The following is a 20,456-nucleotide window of genomic DNA, read 5'->3' on the forward strand; positions in this document are numbered from 1 at the left end:
AAGAGATATAAAAATGTATAGTCTTGGCCAGACACGGTGGCTCACGCCTGTAATCCCAGCACTTTGGGAGGCTGAGGTGGGCAGATCATGAGGTCAGGAGATCGAGACCATCCTGGCTAACACGGTGAAATCCCGTCTCTACTAAAAATACAAAAATTTAGCCGGGCGTGGTGGTGGGCGCCTGTAGTCCCAGCTACTTGGGAGGCTGAGGCAGGAGAATGGTGTGAACCTGGGAGGTGGAGCTTGTAGTGAGCTGAGACCGTGCCACTGCACTCCAGCCCAGGTGACAGAGTGAGAGTCAGTCTCAAAAAAACAAAACAAAACAAAGCAAAACAAAAACTGTAGTCTTGCATGCCTCTTTATCACCTGTCAAGGGTGATAAGTTTAAAATTATTTTTTTCTCTGGGATTTGAAGATATTCTCCTGTTTCTTTTCTTCACTATTTCTTAAGATGAGAGTCCGATGTCCTGTGAATATGTAATAAGCAAAGAACAAAAGTAGTTTTCTGACCTTTAACTGTTTCAGAAGAGTTTTGAATATATTAGTTAAAATAGCATAATATTATGTCTTCAACATGAATACAATATCTTAAATTTTATGAAACATGTCACATACTTGTTCTGTGTAGTAATTGTAATAAGGCAGGCATCGTTAAATGCCCTATTTTGTAGATAGTGACTCATAGGTCAAGTAACTTCATTATGACTGGTCAAGTGGCAGAACCTGAACTGGAAAGGGGAGTGTGGTGCCCTTTCCATTGCTTTACATTTCCTTGTAAATGTCAAGAGCAGCTGAATGTTAGTATTATTTTCAAACTCCAAAGTGACTTTTCAGCAATCGGGGTTGTTGTCTGAAATGTTTTTTAATGGCTTGTCTTATGTCTTTCCCTCATAGGAAAAGAAAAATACGACACATAGCCATGGTTGAAGAAGACATGTACCTTCATCTGAGAAGACATCTGAAAATATTCTGGTCACCATTAAACTATATCCAATTTTTAAGTTGTTTATTTTTTAAGTTAGGGCTGCTTTTACAGATAAAGTTTTAAAAGTCTGGCATTGTTGACATATATTTTACATTAACTTTTGGTTTTGGAAGGACCAGATATTCCCAATGTTAGTGTAATCATATTTTTTTTGATTAATTGTTATGTGGCAGTTACATGTACTGCATTTTTAAGTTGTCATAATAACCTGGTGAGAGAAGTACTGTTATTATTTGACTTTTGTAGATGAGAAAATTGAGACAGAAAAGTTAAGTGACTTGCCCAAGTTTATACAGCTAACAAGTAGGAATACTGAGATTTAAACTATGATGGACTTGTTTTAGAGCCCATGTTTTTAACCACAGCATTATAATGACCTGTCTTGGCACTGCACTGATGAGGTGTATGATCTTTCTTAGGTCACCTAATGGTTTTAGTTTTCAGATTCATTTGCGAGAAGGAGAATGCATGGGATAATTTATTTACTGAGCAGTATTCCTTGTATGCAGATATATCTTTATTTAATCCTCACAAGAACCCTAGACATAGATAGAATTATTATCATCCTTATGTTACATATGGGAAAATTAGAACTTAGTAACTGCTAAAGGTGACATAATTGGTGTAAGAACTGGGAATTGCCACCAAGATTGCAATCACTATGCTTTACTGTCTTTCTTTTTTAGGGGCTTATGCTGCCTTCAAATTCTATACATTGAATCCTGGCTTTTTATTTTAGAGTCATAATAGCAACATGTTTGTTTCATAAAACCTTTCATTTAGAATTCATCCAAGAAGTGACTTAGTCTACTTATAGCTGCAAATATTGGGGAGCCATTAGCACAGATAACAGCAATCTTAACAATGAAACATTGTGCTATTAATATTGTATTATTATTTTTTTGAGGAGTCACATGTGTAGCAAACAGGATGTAACCGGACATGTCAGGCAAGCTGTTGCTAACCCTGAAGACTACAAGGGATTAAATTCTCATTATTACTCAGAGTTAGTCCCCAAATATCTGTGTATGTTCAGTTTCTTCAGTTCGGCAGGAAGTTTTAAAGAACTAAACAGCATGCCCTTCCGCCTGTGGCATATTCATAAGCTATTTTTGGGTGAGTCATCGGAATTCTGTGGTTTGTATCCTGAAGGGGGAGAGGAGACTCTGTATGTTTAGCCTTTTTTTTTGAAACAGCCAGTTGAAAAAAAAAATCTTTGATAAAAGTTCAACATTAGGTAAGAAATATCTGCAGCAGGATCTTTCCATTGTGATAAATATTCCTCTCATGTTCACATCTCTGGGAATATTATACAAGTTTAATTATTTGACCTGTGCATATTCATGGCTTGACCTAGTGCACACAGACGCGCTGGTCTTGTGTTTAGCTGAGGCAATTCACGGGGAATAAACAACTGGCTAAACGAGTCTTCTTCTGTCCTTGGAGTCTCTGCTCCCTAATGTCAAATCAGTGCTCTAAGCTGGATAAAGTTGTGGACATTTATGAAAATACAAAGACCAAGCCAAACCTTTTGAGGCCTGTTGGGTAATATAACTAATACCGTAATTGTGGATTATGATTAAATATTTGTAATGGTAAAAAAGAAGTGGGTGAAAATTGACAGTCTTTCTCTTTGTAACAACAAGAGAGCCTAAGAGGGAATTCCAGTAATTAATACATATTTCCTATCTCATCAGGAAAAGGAGCTGATCATTAGTGGAAGAAGGAAGAAATACAAGTTTGTTGGGTATTTAGTATATGCCAGATGCTGTACTAGGGCTCAAAAAAAATTCCATAGAGACCATTTAGATCTGGCGAACATACTACTTTCAGAAACTGAAGCGAGTCTGTGGTCTACAGCATCAGTAGTCCATAAGTCAGAGATTTAAGAAAGGAAATGGTGGTATTTAACATCCATGTTCAATTACAGTTATCCATAGGATATGACCGACTGATTTGTAACTGTCAACAGACGTATTCATAGAGGACAATTTCAAGTTAATCTTCAAAATGGGAGAGTTAAATGATGCCTTTTTAAAAAATAAAGAGTGACTACTGTTTGGTCCTTAAGATGATGTTAGATGGATCATGAATTAGGCATTAAATGGCACTAAAACACATAATGAGAAAATATTATTTTTAAAATTCCCTCTCAATTTTCTGAATATGTCAACAGGAAGTTTCAGTGTGGTGTTAGTGAAATTTTAGCTCTTCTCAGGGTAGGCAACATCTCCCTTCGTAACGCTTCTTTTTAGAATCACATTTTATTATGTTTTATTTCTGGCAAGTGAAATTGGTTTCCGTTTATATGGAGTAGACATTAAAATGTATTCATATGAAATATTAATTGATTTAAAAATATTAACTAAATAATACATGTAGTGAGCTGAATGGAGAATGGGACACTACCCTGAAGAAATTATCCACTGTGTAAAACTTCACAATTTTAGTGATTAAGAGGCAGATGGTTTCATAAATGAAAACAAAAAATATAGTTTGTTTAAGATCTACCTGCTTGTCCAGAGCAGTTGTGTTCAAAGTGTGGTCCGTAGACAAATTATGGTCTATGAACTTTTTGCCTGTCTGCAAAGAATAAATATAGAACTCCTGAGTAACCATTTAGAAGCTTTTATAGCTTTTATGGCTTATAGCTTATTGCTTTGATATCCAGTTGCACGAAATATTTTTCTTTCTTTTTTTGTTTTTCCGTTTCGCTCTGTCGCCCAGGCTGGAGTGCAGTGGCTGGATCTCAGCTCACTGCAAGCTCCACCTCCCAGGTTTACGCCATTCTCCTGCCTCAGCCTCTGGAGTAGCTGGGACTACAGGCGCCCGCCACCTCGCCCGGCTAGTTTTTTGTATTTTTTAGTAGAGACGGGGTTTCACTGGGTTAGCCAGGATGATCTCGATCTCCTGACCTCGTGATCTGCCCGTCTCGGCCTCCCAAAGTGCTGGGATTACAGGCTTGAGCCACCGTGCCTGGCCACGAAATATTTCTCTAGTAATTATTTTTGGTATTTTACAAAAGGGTCATTCTGTGATAAATTAGGGGAAAACCTAATCATTTGAGAGGGATTGATCTAAAAGATGTGTTTAGAACAAGAACAAAACTAAGAAAAGTGGTAGTCTAAGCAGTTATGGAAAAAGAACATGCATTGGCACAAAGTATGCAGTCATCACAGGATCTAGAAAACAGGAGTAAAGAGACTAAGATGGTACCTTTGTAAAGATTGGAACTGTCACAATTATCTTATAGTTGTATACCAAGGATCCAGTGTAGGTCTTGTCATATAATCAGCATTTGATAAATATCTGTAGAGTGAATGAAGAAGTAAATGAATCAATGAATGAGCTATGGTGCTTGGCAAGTAGGTCTAATGCAATCACCAGAGAAAATGCTCTATTATATTGCAGTAATAGTTCATCATGCTTTTCCATTTCATAACACTCTCTTAATTCCCTTTTTTTCTGGATATATAAATATCAAGTGAATTTCCAAGTATGTATTAATTAGCTTGTCAGTGAATCTTGATTCCAAAAAGGTGGTGCCTCAATTTAAAATAAATACTTTTAAATATTGGGTTGAATACTACCACAGAAAGCATAGACTAGATTGTGTTTCAGTGGGAAAAACCTCAATATCTCAATGGCTTAATCTAACAATCACTTATTTCTTATTCCTTTCTCACATACATGTCCAATAAAGGTTGACATAGGGCTTTGCTTATTACAGTCATCTCAACCTGTGTTTCCATGATAACCATAACAAAAGATGTAGCAAGTAACACACTGCCTCTTAGAGCTTCTGCCTGGAAGTGACACATTTTACTTCTATTCCCCCCCTTTTTTTTTTTCCGAAAGCAATGAGTTCACATCTAATATCAGCAAGGTAGGGAAATGCAGTCTTACTATGTACCAGGAAAATGGACAGCCAGAACAATTTCTTGAAGAACACTAATAACCAGCACATATACCCATATGAATTAGATTAATAATAATTATTCTACCTCTGGTTGATCTTCTGTGATTGTACCAACAGCATTGACTTTATGCACTGCCAGATAGCTGGGCTGAATCGTCATTGTGGTGATCCCGTGAACATACTGCTGTTGATACACTTCTGCCTCAGCTGTCAGCTTGCTTACTTTAGCAGCAGCTCTGTTTTCCATTCTTTCTAATATCAATAGTGACATCTGCTACAGAATACCAACTTCTCTGGTTTGAATTCTCTACCAACTAAACATTACAACTGAATATTTCCTCCCATGAGAAGGAAGGCGATTGGCCTTAGATCTTGGTCTGAGAGATTTGTTCTAATGAATTTTTTAAGTGGCTGCAAATGTAAACATTCTGTAAGTATTCTTGTGTGAGATTGTTTCTATAGTGCCTAGATTAATGCTTACATCTTACCCACTGAGCACTTAATACTTTTAATAAAAGAATGAAAGGAGGTTGGAGCAAGGTGAAGAAATAGAAGGCCCCGCTGATCATCCCCCAACCTACCTTGGCAAGGACACAGATTTAACAAATATCTACACACAACAAAGCACTTTCCTGAAAACTAAAAACCAGGTGAGCACTCATAGTACCTGGTTTTAAATTCATATCGCTGAAAGAGGCACTGAAGAAGCAGAAAAACCTGTCTTGAATTGCCTGTGCCATCCCTCCCCTATCCCTTGGTAGTGGCAATGTGGTGCAGAGAGCTTTTCTGCACCCTGAGGAGATGGAGAGCCAGCAACTGTGAGGCATTGAACTCAGTGCTGCCCTTGTTATAGCTGAAAGCAGAGCTGGACCAAACTCAGCTGGCACCCTCCCGCAAAGGGAGCATTTAAACCAGCCCAAGCCAGAGGGGAATTGCTGATCCCAGTGGTTGGAACTTGAGTTCCTACAAGCCTCACCACTGTGGGCAAAAGTGCTTTGGGGCTTCAAATAAGTTTGAAAGGCAGTTTAGGCCTCAAGGACTGCAACATCACGGTGAGTCATAGGCTGAATTGGACCAAGAGACAGTAGACTGTGATTGCATGCGACCTACTGCGACACCAGCTGGGGCAGCTAAGCGAGTGCTGGCATCACCCATCCCCGAACCCCAGGCTCCACAAATCCTGGCTCTAAAAGAGACCCCTTCCTTCTGCTTGAGGAGAGGAGATGGAATAGTGGAGAAGACTTTGTCTTGCATCTTGGATACCAGCACAGCCACCTCAGGATAGAGCACCAGTCAGAGTTGTGAGACCCTAATTTCAGGCCCTAGCTCCTGGACATTTCTGCACACACACTAGGCAAGAAGGGAATTCATTGCCTTGAAGAGAAGGGCTCAGTCCTGGAAGGATTCATCACTTGCTACCTGAAGGGACCCTGAGCTGTGAATAACCAACAGGGATATCCAGGTACTATATCAAAGGCCAGGTCCTGAGACTTGCTGGACTTAGGAGAGACTCGGCATATTTCCAGTTGTGGTAGTTGATTAGGGTGAGACTCCTGCTTGAGAAAAGTGAACTGAAAAGTAAAGGGAACTTCGCTTTTCACTGTAAGTATCAGCTCAACCATAGTGGAATAGAGTACCAAGTGGGCTCTTAGGGTCCCCAGTTCCAGAACTTGGCTTTTGGATAACATTTCTGGTACTTCCCATTGCCAGAGGGGAGCTCAATCCCCTGAAGGGTGAGTCCTAGCCAGGAAATATTCACTACAAGCTGACTGAAGAGCCTTTAAGCCTTAAGGGAACATCAGAGGTAGTCTAGTAGTAGTCCCAGAGGGTCTGAGGTGGTGATATCCACTGGGTGAGGCTCCTCTGTTTTGGAAAGGGGAGGGAAGAGTGAGAAGGACTGTCTTGTGGTTTGAGTGTCGACTCAGCCACAAGCAAAAGGGAACCCTCGTACACTGTTGGTTGTAATGTAAATTAATACATTGATACAAGCACGATGGAGAACAGTTTGTAGGTTTGTCAGAAAAACTAAAAATAGAGCTACCATAGGAGCCAACCATCCTACTGCTGGGTATATACCCCAAAGAAAGGAAATTAGTTGTTGCAGCTCTGTTTACAACAGCTATGATTTGGAAGCAAACTGCATGTCCTTCAACAGATGAATGGTAAAGAAAATGTGGTACTATACACAATGAAATACTATTCAGCCATAAAAAGAATAAGATTTAGTCATTTGCAACCACCTGGATGTATTTGGATGTCATTATGTTAAATGAAATAAGCCAGGTACAGAAAGATGAACATCACATTTCCACTTACTTGTGGGATCTAAAAATCAAAACGATTGAACTCATGGAGATAGAGAGTAAGAGAGTAGACAGATCATTACCAGAGGATGGGAAAGGTAGTGGTGGGTTGAGGGAGAAGTGGGGGTGGTTAACTGGTACCAAGAAATAGTTAGAATAAATGAATAAGACCTAGTATTTGATAGCACAACAGGGTGACTATAGTCAATAATAATTTAATGCTACATTTAAAAATAACTAAATGAGCATAGTTGAATTGTTTGTAACACAAAGCAAAAATGCTTGAAGGGATGAATACCCCATCTTCCATGATGTGATTATTATGCATCGTATGCCTGTATCAAACATCTCGTGTCCCATGATTATATACACTTACTGTGTACCCATAAAAATTAAAAATAAACAAGAATGGAAATGGATAAATGAATGAATAAGTTGATTAATCTGTAAGACTGGAAAATTTCTCCGGCTCCCAGAAGCATATTTTTTTTTTCTCTAAACTTAGTTAAAATGTAGTAAAATCAGATCTTAATATAACTTTTTGTAATCTATCTTGGTACAATAGTCATATAATATAGGCTTACTCTTTTATGAAGATAATCATTTAGTTCTTTTTTCTCAGTATGCTGTATCCTAATTTGAACTAAAGTGGATTAAACAAGTTTTATTTGGGGGAAATTAGGGTGTTAGAATAATGAGGTAAAGTCCGATAGCAAATGCTACCTTTCTTCAGTTTGTAGTGAGAAAACATTAGCCTTTTAAATAACAAAGATGAGGACTTTTAGACATAGTTAATTGGTGAGCGCTAAAAATTCTCAAAGTAAAGTTCTAAAATTTATATATTGTTTGCATGTATGTAGTCTTTAGGAACTCATGATGAAAGGATATATTTTAAAATTAATATGGAAATTTGAAAATGAAATCTCTTTTCCAATTCTAAAAGAGTTTTTCTTCCCTTCCCAAGGCTCTACAGTTTTAATTTAGCACTGTATTAATCCAATAATAACAAAATAGGGTTTATTTTAAAAATCCAAACATGTTTAAATTAAGAAATCCATTATAATATTTTATCCCCAAAGAACTTTTCTAACATGCTGAGAGCTGAGAATCTCAAACGACTGCACCCACACCCCTACCTGCTTCTTAGAAAATTTCTTTTCTGTAAAAAAATGGACTCATAAACAGTCTTTCTGAATTCCAACAGCATGTTCAGAGAGGCACTTGGGCAGGAAAGCATGGTAGACAGTTTTGGATCTGAGCTTGGAAGATCTCTTTTCACATCTCACAGTGAAAAAACAAATCTATAGAAAGAAATTTGAAAAAACATGCTAGTCAACCCAGTGCCTAAGATTTTAATAATCCTCAATTAGAATAAATACTTATTATCGAGCTCTGGTATCCTATTTCCTCTTTGGACCACTCACATAGGCAGTTCAGGAATATTTGTGCCAATGTTTCCTTGGGAGTATATAAAAATGGTAGAAATTATGAAGAATAAGTACACCAAGGTAATATCATTTTGTGAATAAATACAATTTATATTTGTGTTCAGCTGAGAATTTCCTAGTAACATACATGATTTTGTTGTAATTTAATTAGGCTCACATAGCAAGCCACTCCTGTAAATGGCTGTGGTTATTACTCTCATGTCAAGTTCTTCAGAACTCTTCACCCCCTTGCCAGGTGTGTGTAGGGAGAGATCACGATGTGTGAAAGCAGGAATCATGTAGGTCTGGAAGACACATTATGTAGACATGGGACATTGTCATCAGATCCTGAGAAAGACAGTTATTCTCTCTGGTCCCCATTTGTTTTAGGCGTGGAGTGGAGATTTGACTGAGTATAACATTTCCATACCATTTAACTTGCTGTAATATATGATTCATTTTCTGAGACAACAGCATTCATATGTGTCTAGGTTATGCTGGTGAAGACTGATTACTTCCTACTTTTATTTTATAACTAATGTTTTTTCTTTTTTCTAATTACAAACATAATTCATAAAAAGTTACTTCAACTTTTTATGGCATTTAAAAATTTACATAAAATATTTTTAATAATGTTTTAAATCTATTCATATATTTATTTGGCAACTATTCATGAAATCCCAGCTAAGTGCTAGAGTGTATATTTATTAAAGAAACAGACATGGCCCTTGCTCTTGTAAGTGTTGTATTCCAGTCCTAGGTATATTCTCACTTTCATTAGGACTTTTTGTTTGATCCGTTGATTATTTAATAAAGTTGGTTTATGATTTTCCCCAAATCTATTTTCTTGTAATAATTATTTTTACTGATTTTAGATATAATGGCACTAAGGACATACAACATGGTCTGAATGACACGTACTGAAATTTCCTGAGAGTTTTTTTATGGACTGATGTGTGACCAATTTTTATAAAGGTTTCATTTATGCTGGAAAAGAATGTATATTCTCTTATCATTAGAAATACAGGGTTTGATTTGTGCCCATTAGATGAATTATTAATTAAGCTGTTGACATATTCTTTATTCCTATCATAATTTTGGTTTGCTTTATCTACTCATCTTGTAGAAAGCATGTTAAAATTCTGCTTATTGATGGTGAATTTTATCAACTTTTCCTGGCAGCTTTGTTAATTTTTTTGCTGTATATATTATGAGGCTATGTTGATATGTATATACATATTTAGAATTTGTATATGATCCTGGTAAATTGAACTAGTCAAGTTCTAGATAACTGCAGCATTGGCTGACAGCATGACAACCTCACGTGAGAGCCTGCATTAAAACTACTCAGGTAAGCTGCTTATAGATTCCTCACACTCTGAAACCATGAGAAACAACTTATGCTTGTTGTTTCAAGCAGCTAAATTTTGGGATAATTTGTTACATGGCAGTAGATGACTAACACAATCTCATTCTCTATTTTATCTTTTTGGAACTCTAATTGTACAATTGCTAGACTTTTTTCAATCTATCCCCCTTGTCTTTAAACATATCATTCCCAATGCTTTTTCTCTCTGTGAATTAGTAAGTATAATTTATTCAGATCTTGCTCATAGTTTACCAATTCTTTCTTTGTTTCATTATAACCTGGTATTTAGATTATGTATTTATTATTATCTATTTGTAACTGAAATGCTATTTATTTGCTTTCTCACATCCTTTGCTCATTTTTGACAAATTCTAATTCCTCATATTTGGCTGATCATAATTTTTTTTTACTACTAAAGGGATGATGATAAGAATGCCCTAAGTTCCAGAAAGGATTTGTGTTTCTTTTTGACAAGATCCGAGGTGTTATCAACCTAGAAGGACATTCAATTTATTACATTGGCTTCAGAGTTCCAGGACTTTTCAGACATAGAAATGAAACCTCCCAGCCCCCAATCTTCTTGATGGGAAGCTTAGAATTTCAAATTTCTTAAGGGAGTATTATTCTTCACTGAGTAAAGGCTTAATACAGACAAGTTACAAATTACATTTGCTCACACTCTAGTCAGGGTTAGGTGCATGCTGGTAGCAGCGATGTGAAGGTGGAATTGTTTCCATAATCTCTGTATCTCTGAGAAAACTGTGTCAACCCCTTTTCACCCAGGCGAGAGAGGAAAGGCAGTTCTTGCAGTCGGTCTCTTCAGATACAACTGAAGAAATGTTCATTGGGTTCCTTCTTTTATCAGGCAGGTGGGGAATAGCTCTGACTGTCATTAAGAATGGCCAGGTACTCTGTGACTAAATTGCTTGAGCTTAAGAAACCCATTAATCTTTTTAAAAAATATGTGGATAGTGGCCAATCACTTTTATGCTTCATCTCAAATATAGCATTGACACCTAAATTCAGAAATTACTATTATTATCGATGGCAAAATCTCAATTATGTTTGTACCAACCTAATATAAATATTAAATAATATTAATATTAGGTTATAATTAATATTAGGTTATAATATAAATATTATTTAATATAAGTTTATTTTAGGGTCTATAGGGTTCACAAACTACAGAAAATATTCTGTTGGTGGATGGAAAATATCTCTTTACAAGTATGTTTTGCTTCATGACTCTTAGGCTTTATAAAGGAGACCCAGTGATACGAAGACTAGTGAAGTAAACTAGTGCTTCTTAAATTATTTCTTAAATTATTTGAATCAATTTTTATTATTTATCAATTCTCTTCTTCCATTTTGTTTAAATTTATACTTCAGTTTTTTCTTCTTTCTCTTGGCTCATAAAGTATTGACAATGATTGTTTCTCTTTTTGTCCATCCCTGATACAAGCATTGAGAACTTTATGGCATTGGCAGCATTCCAGATTGAGATGAGAAAATCACTTTCATGATTTTGTTTTTTAGGTAGTCTATTGCATCCTAAGTTATCTTCCTTAACAATAGCATATTTGAAGAAGAATTCACTCTGCTGAACGTGAAAACAGAACTCAGAGAGAGGGACACCTAGAGGATGAAAACAGAAGATGCAATTTCAGTTGTTGATAATGTGATATTATGCCCAAATTATTCAAATTAAAAATTCTTAGCATTAGTTAATTGAATGACTAAAAAATAAACATTTGCAAATTGATTTCATTCTTCTATACCAACAGTTAGAAGATAAAAAGGCGGGGAAGGACCAAGATGCCCGATCAGAAGCAGTTGTGGTCTGCAGCTCTCACAAAATGGCAAGAAAATTCTGCACCTTCAACTGAGGTATCCAGATTCTCACATGAGAGCCTTGGGGATGAAGCACAGAGTTGTGCAGAGTCCCAGCAGAGTGGCTGCTCACTCACTATGGCAAGCAGGGAAACTCAGGAGTTTTGCATACTCTAGCCCTAGGAATTCCAGCAAGGAATCCTGTGCATCCACTATGAAGGGGGCTGAATCCAGTGAGCACAGTAACATTGTTCTGCAGGCCCCATTCCCATGTCACCTCACAAGTTAAGAACCACTGGCTTGGAATTCCAACTGGCCAGCAGCAGTAGGCTGGAAAGGGCCTGAGACCAAGGAGTTTTTTGGGGGGGGCAGCCACCATATCTGTGGTTCCAGTCTGATGCTCCAGCCTGCTGGCACCGGTACCAGAAGAAATTGCCCACAATGCAGTACAGCTGTTGTTCCTGATCATGGCCAGTCTGCTTCTTCTGGCTTATTTTTTATTTTTATTTTTATTTTGTTGTTGTTGTTGAGACTCATTCTGTCGCCCAGGCTGGATTGCAGAGGCGTGATCTCGGCTCACTGCAACCTCCACCTCCCAGGTTCATGTCATTCTCCTGCCTGAGCCTCCCAAGTAGCTGGGACTACAGGCGACCACCACCACACCTGGCTAATTTTTGAATATTTTTTAGTAGAGACAAGGTTTCACCGTGTTAGCCAGGATGTCTCGATCTCCTGACCTTGTGATCTGCCCGTGTCCGCCTCTCAAAGTGCTAGGATTACTGGCGTGAGCCACTGAGCCTGGCCTTTTTTTTTTTTTTTTGAGACGGAGTCTCACCTTGTCACCCAGGCTAGAGTTCAATGGCCTGAACTCGGCTCACTGCAATCTCGGCCTCCTGGGTTCAAACGATTCTCCTGCCTCAACCTCTGGAGTGGCTGGGATTAAAGGTGCCCGCCACCACGCCCAGCTATTTTTTTTTTTTTTTTCTTGATGGAGTCTGGCTCTGTCACCCAGGCTGGAGTGCAGTGGCCCGATCTTAGCTCACTGCAAACTCTGCCTCCCGGGTTCAAGTGATTCTTCTGCCTCAGCCTCCTGACTAGCTGGGATTACAGGCGTGCACCACCACACCTGGCTAATTTTTGTATTTTTAGTGTAGACAGGGTTTCATCATATTGGCCAGGCTGGCCTTGAACTCCTGACCTCAGGTGATCTGCCTGCCTCAGCCTCTGAAAGTGCTGGGATTACAGGCATGAGCCACTGTGCCTGTCCAATTTTTGTATTTTTAGTAGAGATGGAGTGTCACTGTGTTAGCCAGACTGGTCACGAAATCCTGACCTTGTGATCTGCCCACCTCAGCCTCCCAAAGTGCTGGTATTACAGGTGTGAGGCACTGTGCATGGCCCCAGTCTGCTTCTTTTAAGTGGGACCTACATCCATCCCTCCTCACTGGGCAGGGCCTCGTTACCAAATTTCAGCAACTCCAGCCAGGATTATATGAACTGAACTCTGATCTCTCCTTGGGATGGAGTCCCTGGTGGGAGGGGCAGCCAGCTGTCTCTGTGGTTCAGCCAACTTATTTTTTCCAGACTGCTGGCTCTGGAGAGGCCAGGTGGTCAGCACAGCGTACTTGCTCTGCCAAGGAGCAAATGGACTGCTTCCTTAAGTGAGTTACTGATCCCATTCCTCCTCTCTCAGTGAGACCAGGGGTCTCTGGACACCTCCTACAGGAGCCTTCAAACAAACAGCAGACCTCTCAGTGGAAACCCTACAAGCCAGAAGAGATTCAACATTCTTAAAGAAAAGAATTTCAAACGCAGAATTTCATATCTGGCCAAACTAAGTTTGATAATATTGGAGTGATCAGACTCAACACCAGGTCATGGAGGCAACGAAGTCTGGCAGAGTCAAAGCATTGAGAAAAGGACAGTTTGAGAAGTAAAGTGGGACCAGGGGGCCATCGCAATTGTAGAGGCTGAGAAGTTCTCGAGCTCTGGGAGCCCATGCTTTTTATTGGTAAACCAAAAAACGAACAGGTGGTGAAAATGTGGGGGTGAAACAGGCAGGCACATGATCTACAGCTGTGATGGTTTAGCATTTATAAGGAACATGTTCTGCTATTTGAGATAATGGGAATACAATCGATCTAGGAGCCTAGGAGGGCTAGAAGCAAGGAGCCAGCAAGTCTAGACACATTCCCGAGGACATTATGTCAGACATGCCTGCCCTGCCTCAGTTTTTTTTTCCATACACTCAGCCTTTTTCCCAACAGATAAGCAAAGGAGAAATAAAATTATTTTCAGACAAGCAAATCCTGAGGGAATCCATCACCACCAGGCCTGCCTTGCAAGAACTTCTGAAGGAAGCACAAAATATGCAAAGTAAAGACCATTACTAACCACTACAAAAACACACTGACGTACAAAGACCAGTGACACTATGAAGCAACCACATAAAGAAGACTGCAAAATAACCAGCAAGCATCATGACAACAGAATCAAATTCACATATAACAATATTAACTTTAAATGTAAATGGGCTAAATGCCCCAATTAAAGGACACAGAATGGCAAGTTGGATAAAGAGTCAAGACCCATCATTATGCTGTCTTCAAGAGACTCATCTCATCTGCAAAGACACACATAGACTCAAAATAAAGTGATGGAGGAAAATTTACCAAGCAAATGGAAAGCAGAAAAAAGCAGGGGTCACAATCCTGGTTTCTGGGAAGACAGACTTTAAACCAACAAAGAAAAAAGACAAAGAAGGACATACATAATGATAAAGGGTTCAATTCAACAAGAAGAGCTAATTATTCTAAATATATATACACACAATACAGGAGCACCCAGATTCATAGAACAAGTTCATAGAGACACTCAAAGAGACTTAGACTCTCACACATTAATAGTAGAAGACTTTAACACCCCACAAACAATATTAGACAGATTATTGAGACAGAAAATTAACAAAGATATTCAGGACTTAAACTCAGCTCTGGATCACATGGATCTGATAAATACCTACAGAACTTTCCACCAAAAACCAACAGAATATACATTCTTCTCATTACCACATGTTATTTACTCTAAAATTGATCACATAATCAGAAGAAAAACCCTCCTCAGCAAGTGCAAAAGAACTGAAACCATACCAGTCTCCCAGACCACAGCACAATCAAACTAGAACTCAAGATTAAGAAATTCACTCAAAACCATACAATTTTATGGAAATTGAACAATCTGCTCATGAATGACTTTTGGGTAAATAATTAAATGAAGCCAGAAATCAAGAGTTTCTTTGAAAGTAATGAGAACAAAGACACAACAGACCAGAATCTCCGGGCCATAGCTAAGGTAGAGTAAGAGGGAAATTTATAGCAGTAAATGCCGACATCATTAAATTAAGCCAGAAATCAAGAGCTTCTTTGAAAGTAATGAGAACAAAGACACAATGTACCAGAATCTCTGGGTCACAGCTAAGGTAGTGTAAGAGGGACATTTATAGCAGTAAATGCCCACATCACAAAGCTAGAAAGATCTCAAGTTGACACCATATCATTACAACTAAAAGAACTAGAGAACCAAGAGCAAACAAATGCCAAAGGCAGCAGAAGACAAGAAATAATGAAGAGCAGAGTGGAACTGAAGGAGACAGAGACACAAAAACCCTTCAAAAAAATCAATGGATTCAGAAGGTGGTTTGTGAAAAAAATTAATAAAATAGATAGACCAATAGCTAGACTAATGAAGAAAAGACAAAAGATTCAAATAAACACAATCAGAAATGATAAGGGGGATAATACCACTGACACCACAGAAATACAACCAACCATTAGAGAATACTTTAAATACCTCTATTCACATAAACTAGAAAATCTAGAAGAAATGGATAAATTCTTGGACATATGTACCTTCTAAGACTGAACAAGAAGGAAATTGAACCTCTGACTAGACCAATAGCAAGTTCTCAAATATATAGCCTACCACAACCACCACCACCACCACCAGCACCACCACCACCAACAACAACAGAAAGCCCAGGACCAGATGGATTCAAAGTTGAATTTTACCACATGTAAAAAGAAGAGCTCATATCATTTTTACTGAAACTAGTCCAAACAATTGAAAAGGAGGGACTCCTCCCTAACTCATTTAATGAGGTCAGCATTATCCTGATACCAAAACCTGGCAGAGATACAGCAAAGAATGAAAACTTCAGGCCAATATCCCTAATGAACATTAGTACAAACATCCTCAAGAGAATACTGGGAACCAACTGAATACAGCAGCACATTAAAAAGTTTATCCGCCATGATCAAGTTGGTTTCAACCCTGGAATGCAAGATTGGTTAAAATACACAAATCAATAAATGTGATTTATCACATAAACAGAATGAAAGACGAAAGCCACATGATTATCTCAATGCACTTAGAAAAGGCTTTTGACAAAATTCAACACCATTTCATATTAAAAACTCTCAATAAACCAGTTATTGAAGAAACATACCTCAAAATGATAAAAGCTATCTATGACAAACCCACAGCCAATATCATACTGAATTGGCAAAAGCTGGAAGCATTCTCCTTGAAAACTGGCACAAAACAAGAATGCCCTCTCTCACCACTCCTATTCAACGCAGTATTATAAGTTTTGGCCAGGCAATTAGGCAAGAGAAAGAAATAAAGTGTATTCAAATAGGAAGAAAGGAAGTCAAATTATCTTTGCTGGCAGATGACACGATCCTATATTGAGAAAACCCCATAGTCTCAGCCCAAAAGCTTCATAAGCTGATAAGCAACTTCAGCAGTCTCAGAATACAAAAATCAATGTACAAAATTTTCTAGCATTCCTTATACACTAACAATAGACAAGGAGAGAGCCCAATCTTGAATGAACTCCCATTCACAATTGCTACAAAGAGAATAAAATACCTGAGAAAAGAGCTAACAATGGAAATGAAGGACCTCTTCAAGGAGACCTACTGCTCCAAGAAATCAGAGAGGACACAAATAAATGGAAAAAACGTTCCATACTCATGGATAGGGAGAATCAATATCATGAAAGTAGCCATACTGCTCAAAGTAATTTATAGATTCAATGCTATTCCCATTAAACTACCATTGATATTCTTCACATAATTATACGAAACCATTTTAAAATTCTTATGGAACCCAGAAAGAGCCTGCATATCCACAACAATTCTAAGCAAAAAGAACAAAGCTTGGTGCATCATGCTACCCAACTTCAAAGTATACTACAAAGCTACAGTAACCAAGATGACATGGTACTGGCACACAAACAGACACATAGACCAATGGAACAGAATAGAGAACTCAGAAATAAGACTGCACATCTACAACCATCTGATCTTTGACAAACCTGACAAAAACAGGCAATGGGGAAAGGATTTCCTATTTAGTGAATGGTGCTGTGATAACTGTCTAGCCATATGTAGAAAATTAAAACTGGATCCCTTACTTATACTTTATACAAAAATGAACTCAAGATGGTCAAGATGGGTTAAAGACTTAAATGTAAAATCCCGAACTATAAAAACCCTATAAGAAAATCTAGGCAATACCATTCAGGACACAGGAATGGGGAAATATTTCATGATGAAAATGCCAAAAGCAATAGCAACAAAAGCAAAAATTGACAAATGGGACAGAATTAAAGAGACTCACAGCAAAACAAACTATCATCAGAGTGAACAGACCACCTACAGAATGGGAAGAAATTTGCAATCTACCCATCTGACAAAGATCTAATATCTAGAGTCTACAAGGAACTTAAGCAAATTTAGAAGGAAAAATACCAACGACCCCATTAAAAAGTGGGGAGAGGACATGAACAGACACTTCTCAAAAGAAGATATTCATGTGGCCAACAAACATGAAAAAAAGCTCAACGTCGCTGATCACTAGAAAAATGCAAATCAAAACCACAGTGAGATACCATCTCATGTCAGTCAGAATGGTACTTATTAAAAAGTCAAGAAACAACAAATGCTGGTGAGGTTGTGGAGAAAAAGGAATGCTTTTATACTGTCAGTGGGAATATAAATTAGTTCAACCATGGTGGAAGACAGTGTGGTGATTCCTCAAAGACCTAGAGGTATATTCCTTGAGTATATACCCAGTAATGGGATTGCTGGGTCAAATACCATTTGATACATAGACCAATGGAATAGACACACAGACTATTGACCAAATACCATTAAACTCAGCAATCCCCATTACTGGGTAGGAATAGAAATCATTCTATTATAAAGATACATGCAGAAGTATGTTCATTGCAGCACTATTCACAATAGCAAAGATGTGAAATCATCCCAAATGCTCACCAATTATAGGCTTGATAAAATGTGGTACATATATACCATGGAATACTGTGCAGCCATTAAAAGGAATGAGATCGTGTCCTCGGCAGGGACACAGATGGTACTGGAAGCCATTATCTTCAGCAAACTACCACAGGAACTGAAAACCAAACACTGTGTGTTCTCACTTAAAACTGGGAGTTGATTGATGAGAACACATGGACACATAGGGGAGAACAAAACACACTGGGGTCTTTTGGAGGATGGAGGGTGGGAGGAGGGAGAGCACCAGGAATAATAGCTAATGTAGTCTGGGCTTAATACCTAGGTCATGGGTTGATCTGTGCAGCAAACCACCATAATACATGTTTACCTATGTAACAAACCTACACATCCTGAACGTGTACCCTGGGACATAAAATAAAAGTTGAAAAGAAAAAAAGAAAAGAAAAAGGCATGGAAAGATCCCCAAACACAACAGCAACTGTGAAAATAAAGCAGCCCAGAAATTAGCTTAACAATATATGTATGGAAACTATATGAAAAACTATAAAATTTTACTGTGAGTTATAAATAAATGAATACAAGAAATACAGACATATCATGCTCATGATTGAGACTACTCTGTGTTATTAGGATATGTTCCCTTTCAAAGGAAAGATGATCTATTTATTTAAAGTAATGTCAATCAAAATCTCAGTGGACATCTTTTAGGAGATATGCCCAAATTATTTTGAAGCTTATCTACAAAAATAGGTGGAGATAATTTCTGCCTGTGCTCCTGGGGAGATACAGGGCTGGGTTTGGTAAGGAGGCTGTAGATGGCAATAAGGTAAGTACAAAGGCTGGTGGCAGAGGATGGGCCACCACTGGAGTCTTATAGTCTCTGAGTTTTCAAAGTGGTCTAGGGAAACTTCTGACAAGACTTGGGCATTTCCCACTGAGGTGGATGAGTATATTTCAGTCATTTAACAAATACTCTTTAAGCATTAAGTATGATTCTGGGAAGTCGAGATGGAACAGTGAACAAAACAGAGTCCCACCCTGGGACTATTTGTTCTATTGGGACTGGTTCTATTTGGGAAGGAAGACGATAAACTTGAATTTTTTCGACTAATTCTTAATACTTAAAAGGGAAACCTGGAGACACCTATCAAGACCCTAATGTAGTAAACCAGTGTTTTATAAACTGTTGGTCATGAAGGCCCAATTGTTCTACTTCCCAATCCAGGCACACAGATATTTTTGGACCTATGAAATCTTTTGCCTGGATGATGTGGCAATATCAAAGGTTTCTACATACACTCAATTTTTGTTCTTATCTCATTGCTGACTGCAAATTAATTAACAATTTGTGATTGGTAGGTCCTTGGACTACACTTTAAGTAGCATTGAAATAAATAATCCCAGGGACTATCTCGGCAATGGGTTATGGTACTACAGACAAGCTACTTTTGAAAGGGAGTTGGCTCTGGCAGTACATTTTCCTTCATTCTATTGACATTTAATCATTTCTCTCTATTCATACAAGAGCACTCCAATTTTTAAAAGTTTCAGCCTTTCTACTCTTAAAAATTGATCTTTATGGCAGCAGAATAAGGGGCACCAGCACTGGCAAGTTAGTCTTGCAGGAGAGAAGGAGTTCAGACTTCAGATTGGATCATTCTTGGTCAAACCTTGAAGCTCTGCCCACTAGCTCTGTGCTAATGGATGCTTTGGGAAGACTTCATTCCATGGGAAATGGAGTTTACTGGAACAGAATCTGGATAATCTTCTAAAAGAAAGAAAGAGACAAGAACAGGGATGATCGCAGAGTGTTTCCTTTACATACTGAGACATATTGGGAATTTCAGTTTCTGAAGATCCAAGAAATAATAAAAGGCCCGATTTCCCATCTTTATTTCAAGTTCAGGTTTTTCCTAATTCCCATGTCTCTCAGGCTCTCAGGCATGCACAGGGCCTCGTTCAAGTTATGTCAGAAGAAATAACTATTTATTTCTAAGAAAGTTCAAACTTCTCTAAGCATTAGCTTTTCTGATTGTAGATATAAATAATTATATACACCTTTTACAGCTGTTTAGAGTTTTAGAACTAATGCTTATAGATCCTCTAGCACAGGTTCAGTAATATTCTAAGTTCTCACTTAATGTTACTTTTTATCTTGGAAGCAAAAGTTGGATAGGTGGTTACTTGTTTGTGTGCATGATGGTTTACTTCTCTTTTTTTTTTTTTTTTTGAGATGGAGTCTCGCTCTCTCACCCAGGCTGGAGTGCAGTGGTGCAATCTCGGCTCACGTGCATGGTTTA

At 38.1% G+C, this 20,456-nt stretch overlaps 1 long non-coding RNA gene across 7 annotated transcripts in view; it reads left to right on the forward strand.

Annotated features, from left to right (window-relative positions):
- The window catches only part of LOC140712945 (uncharacterized), a 239,437-nt gene extending 219,270 nt beyond the window's left edge, over nt 1–20,167 (forward strand). For 4 of the 7 annotated variants that reach the window (XR_012094816.1, XR_012094817.1, XR_012094818.1 and 1 more), the window contains 2 exons: nt 895–11,890; nt 13,527–20,167. This is a non-coding gene — a long non-coding RNA (uncharacterized lncRNA). Of the gene's footprint in view, nt 1–894; nt 11,891–13,526 lie in introns of those variants that run through there. The other 3 variants (XR_012094809.1, XR_012094808.1, XR_012094806.1) reach the window with 3 other exon arrangements.
- The last annotated feature ends 289 nt before the right edge of the window (nt 20,168–20,456 follow it).

This window comes from Chlorocebus sabaeus, chromosome 12 (genome assembly GCF_047675955.1).
Source record: "Chlorocebus sabaeus isolate Y175 chromosome 12, mChlSab1.0.hap1, whole genome shotgun sequence".
NCBI lineage: Eukaryota > Metazoa > Chordata > Mammalia > Primates > Cercopithecidae > Chlorocebus > Chlorocebus sabaeus.